This window comes from Dama dama, chromosome 30, assembly GCF_033118175.1.
Source record: "Dama dama isolate Ldn47 chromosome 30, ASM3311817v1, whole genome shotgun sequence".
NCBI classification, from domain to species: Eukaryota; Metazoa; Chordata; class Mammalia; order Artiodactyla; family Cervidae; genus Dama; species Dama dama.
Window position 1 is genome coordinate 11,481,593 of NC_083710.1, and position 11,159 is coordinate 11,492,751.

Sequence of the window (11,159 nt, forward strand, 5' to 3'; positions counted from 1 at the left end):
TCAAAGGGTCAAAGATGAAATGGCAAGAGAAATTAGAAAATATTTTGACATAAAAGACAATGAAAGCACAATCCACCAAAGTTTATGAGATGTAGCAAAAGCAGTTCTTGTAGTGGGAATTTATAGCCTTATTTTTCTTTACTGAAAAACAAAAGAAAGATGCAAAATCAATAATCAACCTTCCACTGCAAGAATTTAGAAAATGAGAAAGCTAAAGCCACACAAAATAAATAATAAAGCTTAAATTTAAACTGGTAGAATAGATAATAGTAAAACAATTAGAAAATCAATGAAGTAGAAAATGTACTTTTGAAAAGCTTGAAAAAAATGAAATGAAAACTCTATGCTTACAAGGACCAAGAGAAAAAGAAAAGACACAAATTACTAAAATAAAGAATGGAAGAGGAGTGGTCTTAGAGAAATTTTAAAAAACAGTATAATAAAATAATGCTATGAACAATTGTGTGTTAACAAGTTAGATAAAATGGATGCAACAACAAAATTCCTAGAAAGATAAAACCTATCGAATTGAAGAAGACATAGGTAATCTGAATACAATTTGTAACATGTAAAGTGGTTGAATTAATAACTTAAAAGTTTCAATAAAGACACATCCTAAATAATTTCAATGGTGGTGTTGATAAAATATTTCAAGAATCAGTAGGAAAACATTCACTATTTCTTTCAAAATGTAGAAGAAAAGGAAACACTTCTCTACTCATTCTATGAGATCACTTCTGTGATGATAACAAAACTAGATAGACACAACAAGAAAACTGCAAAACAATACCCCTTATAAATGTGTACATAAATGTTAGCAACATATTGCTGTAAAAATGAATCTAGTAATAATTAAAAATGGAAAACATATCATGCTGCTGCTGCTAAGTCGCTTCAGTCGAGTCCGACTCTGTGCGACCCCATAGACACATATCATAGCCAAGTGCGTAATTGCACTTCCAAGGCTTCCAGGCTTCCAAGATTCGCTTAACATTCAAAAATCAAATGATATAATATCTTATATTTAGGATAAGGGACAAAAGTAACACACGATAACCTCAACAGACACAGGAAAAAAAAAAAGAGAGAGAGAGAGAGAATCCAACAGCTTTTCATGATTTAAAAAAAAAAAACAAAAAATCCCTCTGCGGCAGGGCCCTGAGCCGAGCCCCTTCACCGCCGCTGCTGCCAACCCCAGGATGGCCTATTCTGAGAAGCAAGGAGATGTACCCTGTGGTTTCATCTGCCAGAATTCTGGCAACTCCATTCCCTTGGACTTCGAGCCCGACGCGGAGCACCAGTTTGTGGAGTAGTTGCAAGAGCGCTACAAACGTGCCTTCTGCCGCTGCGTGCTTCACCCCCCAGACGGGCTGCGGGCACCGCTTTCGCCAGGACTGCGTCCTGTCCCCGAGGGAACTGAGCGCAGTCCCCCTCTGCCCTGTAGATAAGGAGGTGATCAAATCTCAGGAGGTGTTTAAAGACAATTACTGCGCAAGGGAAGTCCTCGGTTTGTATGTATTTTGCAAAAAAAAAAGCTCCCGGATGTAATGCCAAGATTATTCTGGGGCGATACCAGGACCCCCAGTTCAGCCCTGAGGGTTCGGGCCTGTGCAGTGCTCAAAGGAAAACTGCCCGGAGCCAGTCCTCAGCAAAGGTCTGATGATAGAGCATTTGAGCGTCTACTGCCGGTTTCCAGAGGGAAAATGCCTTATTGCAAAAAGGATGTGGTAGTCATCATTCTACAGAATCACGAGGAAAACTTGTGTTCGGGGTACCCAGTATCTTGTCCCAACAAGTGTTTGCAGATTATTCCAAGAACCGAGGTGGATGAACCCCTGGCCATGTGTCCTGAAGCTGAACGAGACTGTCCTTTTAAGGGCTGTGTCTGTACTCTAAAGAATAAACGGGGGAACCTGCAGGACCGTGAGCGTTCAGCCTTACGGGACCACAGGCTTCTGGTCTCATTTAGAAAAGAACTTCCAACTAAAGGAAAAGATTTCTGACTCATATAAGAGCCTAGAACAAAGAGAAAGCAAAATCCAGCAGCTAGCAAAAACTGTAAATAAATTTAAAAATGATTTCAAGCAATTTACACAGTTGTTGGGCAAAAATGGAAGCTTTCTCTTAAATACGCATGTTCTTGCCAGTCACATTGACAGGTCCACTTGCCTAGAAGTTCAGGTGCCTCAGTTATTACAAATGGTTAACCAGCAACAATGCAAGTTTGATCTGAGGCCTTCGGTGGAAACAATTGATACAGTAAAACCGAAAATCACCCTGCTAGAAACCAATGACCAAAGATTAGTTGTTTTGGAAGCAGAGACTAACAAACATAATGCCCACATTAATATTCATAAAGCACAGCTGAATTAAAACGAAGAGCCATTTAAACTGCTAGAAAGTGCTTGCTATAATGGAAAGCTCATCGGGAAGTTGACTGAAGGAGGCGCTGGACGGACATACAGTACCCATCTTCAGCCAGACCTTCTACCCCAGCTGATATGGCTACAGCCTCTGCGCTAGAGCCTACCCGAACCTGGATGGATCCGGGAAGGGGACTTAACTGTCCTTAAACCCTGGTGATGCGAGAGGAGTCTGACCACTGCTGCAGTGGCCGTTCAGGCAGAGGGTGACCCTGATGCCTTTGGACCAGAGTGTCAAAAAGAACCGCATTATGGAGACCTTCAAGGCTGATCCCAATAGCAGCAGCTTTAAGAGACCTGATGGGGAGATGATCATCGCCTCTGGCTGTCCTCGCTTTGTGACTCATTCCACTTTGGAGAATGCCAAAAGCACCTCCATTCAAGATGACATCCTCTTCTTGAAAGTGGCTGTGGACTTAACTGACCTGGAGGATCTCTAATCATTGCTTCCAGGGGATACAAGAACTCCTTGAATCCAGAATCTTTGATTAACGCAGGGACTGAATCTAGGCTCAGTACACATTTGTACTTGGCTTTTTGTCCGCAAAGTGTGAAGTCGTTTTAAGATTTCTCAAGTGCTTTCTTCTTTTTACGTTTTATTGTCCAAGTTTGAAACTTACAATACTCAGACTATCTTCTCATTATTTATATTTTTAAATCTCTTGAAAGATGTTAATTTTCTTTAAGGTAAGGACTAAAGCATACTTCTTTAACTGATGCTTAGCCTTCCGGTCTCAGGGTCTGGTCTCAGACCTCTATAATACTATATGTCTTTGAGGACACAGATGTATTACTAGAACTTCCAGTTGAAAGTGCTTTGGTATTTTTATATTTGGCCTGTGGATTCTAGACCTGACCTTAAGTGTACAAAAGCCATCTTTTAGGGTTGGCTAGTCCAGCTAAATAGATAGGTGGTGGTTGTTGTTTAGTTTCTGTGTCCTGTCTGACATTTTGTGACCCCATGGACTACAGCCCGCTGGGCTCCTCTGTTCATGGGATTCTCCAGGCGAGAATACTGGAGTGGGTGGCCATTTCCTCCTCCAGGAGATCTTCCTGGCCCAGGGATTGAACCTGTGTCTCCTGCTTGGTGGGTGGATTTTTTATCTGTGCCACCAGGGAAGCCCAAGTGGATGGGTAATATACTTCAAAGTCAGTATGCCCAGTTTGGATCAGACTTGTTTTGGTGAAATACTGTATTGGGGAAACTACTACACTTTCAATATTTTCATGAAATTTACTAGTAACTAGTTTAAGCCTTCGATATGGAAAACATTTTAAAGTTAATTTATCAAAATACTGATTTTGTGTTTTAACCAACTTCTTTACATAAAATGTATAAGTTATGGCATGATTTGCTTATAAGCTCAGAGTCCCTTCATCATTCAAACAGTGAACACAAAACAAGGTATTCTATAATAAAAATCACTTTTTTCACACACCCAAGGCCAGGAGCCAGGCAAGGATATCTTACCTCACACTTACATTCAAAAATAATAGTGGAGGTGTTAGCTAGGGCAATCAAGCAAGAACAGAAGAGCATGTCCATGTTGGAAAGAACTCTCTATTTGCAGATGACATGATCTTATTTATAGAAATCATAATTAATGTGTCATCTTATTAGAACTAACAATTTTAACAATGTGATAAAATATAGATTTAATTTAAAAATCCATTGTATTCCTATCCACTAATAATGAAAAATCTAAAAACCTAGTAAAGAAAATAATTTTATTTATAGTAGCATCTATAAAATAGCAGAGATACATTTAATAAAAAAAGACTCTGTAAACTATAAAACATCACTGAAAGAAACTACTAAGTAAATAAAAGAGAGTCCATGTCCACAAATGAGATGACTTAATATCATCAAGGTGACAGTACTACCCAAGGAGCATGAGGTCTCCAAATTTGCTCTTTTTAAGAGAGCTTTGGCCATTCTTGGTCCTTCCCATTTCCATATGAATTTTAGGTTTAGGTTGCCATTTTGCTTAAAATTTAAAACAGTTGGTATTTTAATAAGGATAGAGGGTATCTCTAGCAATCATAATCCTCAGACATTGCCTTTGTCCCAGGCCAAATCTGTTACCTCAGACCTTTAAACAAGAAACATTCTTCCTCATTTTTGAACCCACATCCACTAACTTCACTGTAAGACTTTTACTGGGCAAATGTAACTGCTACTTTAAGAGTAGTCTTGATGCTTCTTGAAATTTCTGAAGATATCTATTTTCATGATGCAGTAATAGCTATATTGAACAATGGCTCATCAGTATTTTTTTTTTTTTTTTTTTTTGCCTAAACTAATCTCAAATTAAAGATTTTATCAAAGGTGCTGACTTCTTGTGGAATTAATAGGTTGGATTTTGAAAGTTGAGTCCAATTTTGTTCTCATTGAAACATCTAAACATCTAGCCAGATGTTTAGATAAAACTCAATCATAAAAATTAGATAAAACTCAATCATAAAAATTAGATAAAACTCAATCATAAAAATCCTAAGGACTCAACATGTCTTATAATATGCCTATCCTTTCTGTTAAAATACACTAAGCAAGGACATAGGTTTATTTGGAAACTGAGCCATAAATAAATATAATAGTCATTTTATTCCACTACATTTTTCACTATATTACTCACTATATTTTTCACAAATATCTTTCACTATATTTTGTCTTACCTTCGATGACTCCTGATTCTGCATATTCTGTAGTCACAGATTTTTGTGCTGCTTTTTTTAGAGTCCCTTTAGAATTAGATCAATATAGACAATATCTGTTTGCCTTGTCCTAGAAAAATATAAGACAGCAAAACATCTGATTATTATGCCTAATACTTTAGTAAGGAACTCTTCTACTTTCACAAGTCCTGAATCAATACCTTATGGAAACATTAAATTATCTTTATTCAAGATGTACATGGCCATTTGTTGTTTTAAAGATAAAGAAAATTCTAAAATTTATTGCATACATCTATCAACTATTACAGTTTAGAAAAATTATGTGATTTCTGAAGATAATTTAAATGTTTTCTTAGTAAAGTTTAGTACTTGAATCATGGCTTATCTCAAAGAGATCTCTTATCCCTGACTGACTACAAGTTGTTTATAACTTTCCCAGATGAAAAAAAAAAAAAAGACAAGACAAGACAAAAGAATTACTAGATTTTATTGACTTTTATCAGCAGTGGGCCTCATTTTTCCGGAGTCACTCTGACACTATATGAAAGTGAAAAAAAAAGTGAAAGTGTTAGTCACTCGGCCGTGTCAGACTTTTTGAAACCGCATGGATTGTAGCTCATTAGGCTCCTCTGTCCAGGCAAGAGGATTCTCCAGGCAAGAATACTGGAGTGGGTTGCCATTTCCTTCTCCAGGGGATCTTCCCAACCCAGGGATTGAACCCTGGTCTCCTGCATTGAAGGCAGATTCTTTACTCTCTGAGCCACCAGGGAAACTCATAGCACTAAATGACTTAATTTTTTTATTACATGAACCTCTTTCCTGGAACCTGAAGAGGGGCAGTTGTGTGTGTTGGTGTGTGTATATGTGTGTGTGTGTGTGTGTGTGTAAGCTAAATTCACTCTTCAAACATCTGATTTGGGCATCATGAACATTTCTACCTATTCATTTATGAGAGCTTTGGACAAGCCATTAGTGTTCTTAATATTTTGGGAATGACTATAAACCAATAGCTACTTACAATTCCTTACTGATGCCATATCACAAGCCAAATCAACTGCTTTGTCTAAAGGTGATAACCAGAGACTTCTGCTGATTTGATTTCAGCGTCTTCTTTCACCCTGAGAATCCCTCATGTTTCACAATAGTCGCTCACTGAAAATACACATTTCTTAGCAGATAGGTTTACCTCCTATGAAATTCATTATTTTCTCCCTCACACATTTCCATTCATCATTGGAATGTTTCAAATCCTGCTACTGTTATTGCATTATGTAAAAAAGGAAAACCTGAACTGTCTAATCTCTTGCTCATTAACTATGTTCAGATACATTTATTATATCAGACGGATAGAAATCCCTTTAGAACATACAGATGGTCTTTTTGGCTGATTGGGTGTATCTTGATGTTGAAACAGGAAGCATTGTGGGTCTACCCTTTGATAGACCTGACTTCTCCCGTAGAATATGACTTCCTGCCAGTGCCAACGTCTACCCAGAAGGCAGAAATACAGATCTTCATAAGAGTTTTCCATTTAGCTGGAGATTAGAGACTAATGTGAACAATAACATAGGATTAGTTTTGGGGAGTGGACTATAATGTCAGAATGCTTTTAAAAATAAACAGGGTTCCTGACCACATCTCAGAGTAGTCAATACATGAACTTTCATGTTCTCTAGTGTTTTCTTAAGACATGGACATGAAGGAGTAACCTGGAGCCTAAAGAAAATGGCACACTGCTCTTTTTCCTAAAGAGGCTGTGCTCATTAACATCCTAATCATATGCATAAAGAGTAAATCTTTTAAAAGCTTCAAAAGATTGTTATAATACACCAGCAGTTGGTGCCACAGTCAGAAAAAAGTTACTGAGAAAAATATGAATGCAGATTGAATGAAAATAATCTGTAAAAATGATCACTTAGGAAGAATGGAACCACAAATGGAAGCACTGCAACTCTACATGAAATTTCCAACAACAAGAAAAGGTAGCTCTTGAATTCAATTAACATTCATGGGAAAACTTTACTAAGTTGTCTGAGTGTGTCTACAGTGTAGTCTCATCTTTCACAAACATAATTTTGGCAAAACTGTAAAGAACAAGGTTCAAGACTCCAAACTGCCATCGTCCTTTGATTACCTCTAAATGGATTGCATATACCTGAATGGTTTTTGTTTATGTGTCTGTAATTTTCTTCGTGTTCTCAAAATAGATTGAATCCTTTCATTGTCTGAAAATGTAACAATTACTTGATAAAAATCTGTTACATTAAAAATAATTAGAAATAACATAAAAATGCATTAAAAAGCATCAGTGACTCAGTTTGTCTTACCAACAGGAGGAATCTCATTCTGTCCCTCAAAGGACAAGGGTGATCTCTTTATTGGAATGTTATAACAGCTTTGGACTTTTGAGAAAAGTAGAAAGAAAAGTGCAATTCTGAAACTGAAAGTAGCAAAATTCTCAGATTCTCCAACTTTCATGCATTTAAAATATTACCATTGGATTAAAAATAATGAGATCAACTCCTTCTGGGTGTCATCAATTAATTCTCCACTCATGTGATAGTAGCAGGCAGAAAGATGTGTTTAGATATATCATCTCCAATTCTAGATACCATATTATTTCAAGAATACACTGTCAAAATTACAAGGGATAAGCACTGGACTAAAGGCTGCTGTCAATAACTATGAGAAGCCATTTCTCAAATGTTTTTAAAACAAACATTGCATAACAATATCTGGAGACCTATTTCAGAAGCATAAAGACACCAAAGGCAGCAGAGAAATAAAGACCTTGGCCTTTGATTCAAAGGAGTCCTTATATTCTCGCTTGAAGGCATTTATAGCATTCTTGAAAAACTGGAAGATAATCCCTTCTAGAACCTTCAAGAAGAGAATTATTTGGAAAACTACTTTAGAAGTATATGATCTTTGTAAGGGGACAGATTCCAATCAAGACACTTGGATTGGGTCAACGACTACATGCAATATAGACAACATTAAGCAAAATTACAGAGATGGAGACCTGATTGAAAAAATAAAAAAGTATTGTTTGGGGTTTTTTAGAACTTCAGCCTGGAGACACAAATTCAAGAAGCACTCAAATTGTGTTTCTCTGAACTACAAAATGACGAAGGCTTTTAAAAGTAAAACTCATATAAGATTACAGTTAGCTATATCACTTGCTTATCAATAATTGTAATTGGAGCTGGCAAGAAGGAAGGGTTTTTGTTTAAGTAGCAATTGGTGAGAGTCAGAAATGTTTGCATATTTATAAAGGGAAGACTTGAGGCCATAACACTGCAGCTGGCAGGAGTTCTGAATAGAGCTGGTGGTATCCTTGGGTCTGGTACAGTTTAAAGCAAGTTCAAGTTCTCAGCGGTGCAGACAAGTGTCTGAGACCAGATCACCAGTGGCTGTCCAACTCCAGTTTTGTATGTCTGAACCATGATTTTCCCAATTATAATTTCAATTTATCATCAATAACTTTTATTGGAGTTTGACTGAATAAAATCACATATTATTCTATTTTATCTACATTCTTTTGTTTATTTTCCTAGTTGTAAAGCAGAGGAGCCCGGTGGGCTACAGTCCATAGGGCTTCAAAGAGTTGGACATGACTGGAGCGACTGAGCACAACATGCAAAGAAAGTTTCTTCTAATATTGCTTTTTACCTCTGCATACAATCTTTGGCATGATTTCAGTATTGGCTGCAATTGGTTTGTGAACTGGTTAAACCACACAACAAACTGACTATTAGATTTGTGCACACATTTTTTTTTTCTTTTTTTGAGAACCACCTAGCTTTTTAAGCACCAGTTATTTGTAATGAATCAGTCGATTTCCTGGTTAACTGGATTCAACCTATGCAGGACTTTGGAGATGGCAAATGCAACAGGTCAGACATCTCAAAATCTAAAAATCACATCTTACACAGAAAAATAAGATTAGTTTCTTCAATTAAATATGGCTTGAGGACCTTATGTAGGAATTAACTTTTGTAACTGAACTTTTAAGGGAAAGAGCTTGGAAGAGAAAGAGAGAACAGATGGTGAATATTTGGAGTCTGTCTCATTTTCACAGATCTTACAACTAAGACAGACTTCTCTTTTGCTTTAGACCTACCTAATGATCTCAGAATTACAAGATAATTGCCTGGCACTGGGTCATTCTAAATGGGTAGCACCATAACATTATAATACTATCTAGCAATCCAATAGGAATATTTTGCCCAAAAAATAAAGTGACCTCCAATTTCTCATATTAGGTCTCTGGCACAAAAGCCAACTGGCTTCCACCTGCTCACTAGACACAAACTTGATAATTCCTTTCCCGAAGATATTCTCAAAGATGTCAATCACAGCCTTTTTTTTTTTTTTTTTTTTTGGCCATCAGTTTACTCTCTTGGGGCGGGGGGGGGGGGGGGCGGGGAGGATATTGTAAGATAACAATTTAAGAAGAATAAAATGTTGTGTCTTGATTTGAGAACAAGCATCTAATTATTTAAAAGGAATTTTAGACTGTATTATGTTTTTCTTAAGCTCTTTGCCCACAAAGTAGAATGAGTCCCAAGTGTTATATATTAGAGAATAACAGAGTTAAACAATGCCATCCAGACTATAGACCTCTTTATTGGAGAGATTCATTAAGTTGGATAAGCAGTGGCTATAGGAAATCCAATTTAGATATAATTTTAACTTTAAAGGGAGCAGAATATTGTGTTTACATTCCTGCAGTACTCACCAGGATTTTTACTACTACAAAAAAGACCTGCAAATCAAAGAAAGAAATGAAAATTTGATGATCTTGTGAATTACCCATGTTTGGTTCTACAGACTTCTTTGATTATAGATGGGAGATATCCTCCTTATTTATTCCAACACCACTGGCGTCTGGCTGAGAAGTGGACCACAAATTCTGATAATAATACTTCTCTTATTAGTTACCTGGGTTGAAATTTGCAACTTGTAATCAATATGTCCACAGCTGTACTCTCTCTCTCTGTGTGTGTGTGTGTGTGTGTGTGTGTGTGTGTGTGTGTGTAAAGAAGTATATACATTAAATTATAAGCTATAAAAAGATACACTATACAATATAATATATGTGTTCACATATGCTATGTGCTGCTCAGTCATGTCTGAATCTTTGTGACCCCATGGACTGGGGTCTGTGAGGTTCCTCTGTCCAAGGATTCTGGAATGGGCTGCCATTTCCTTCTTCAGGGGATCTTCCCTACCCAGGAATGGAACCTGAATTTCTTGTGCCTCCAGCATTGGCAGGTGGATTCTGTACACAGTGTCACCTGGAAGCCCAATACAACCATAAAACCTAACAGGGAACTTAAATTGATAGCATATGGCTTATGTCGTGATGATCAGGATTAATCAGGTCTCTATATATTAGTGATGTATCATTCAGTTCAGGCTACAGAATGGCTACAAGGGAAAACAATGAGACAAACCCACCTCCAAGCAAATATCAGATGGCCTAAACATTGTTTTTCCACTGTCTCTATCAACATAACTTTATTATTACAAGAAAGTTTTCTCCCGGATGGAAAATATTGACAATAATTTTAATTTTCCTTCCAATGATTCTTCTTCTTCCCTAGAATGAAGATCAAACTGTTCAGTTCTACAAAAGAAATCATCAGACAATTGTCTCCTTTCCAGGAATCTTTGCAGTCATCACATAAAATTGTCACATTGCTGTGTCCCTCCTGCCCCCCCCCGCCTCGATTTAAACCATTATATCATGATCCTTATACAGGCACACTTCTTGATTTAAAAAAGCACCTTAAATCAAACTCTAAAACCTCACAATTATATGAAATTTACTCCTCTCTGAGATGCTATTAAAATCTGCAGTTTTTCTCTTAATAAAAATAAACTCAGTATTTTCCTATCAAATGGTTAATTTGGTAGTATTTTGATATGGTTGGTATTAACATCACTCAGAAGCCCCTAAATTAAAATAAAAACATCCCTTATTGCTACACTTTTTATGGAATACTTGTATTTTATTTTTCACTAGACTAGACCAATTGCCTTATATAAAAAGAA

The 11,159-nt window shown here is 36.9% G+C and overlaps 1 pseudogene; it reads left to right on the forward strand.

Annotated features, from left to right (window-relative positions):
• Window positions 1–1,199: 1,199 nt before the first annotated feature.
• On the forward strand, window positions 1,200–2,863 carry LOC133049317 (TNF receptor-associated factor 5-like; annotated as a pseudogene).
• The last annotated feature ends 8,296 nt before the right edge of the window (window positions 2,864–11,159 follow it).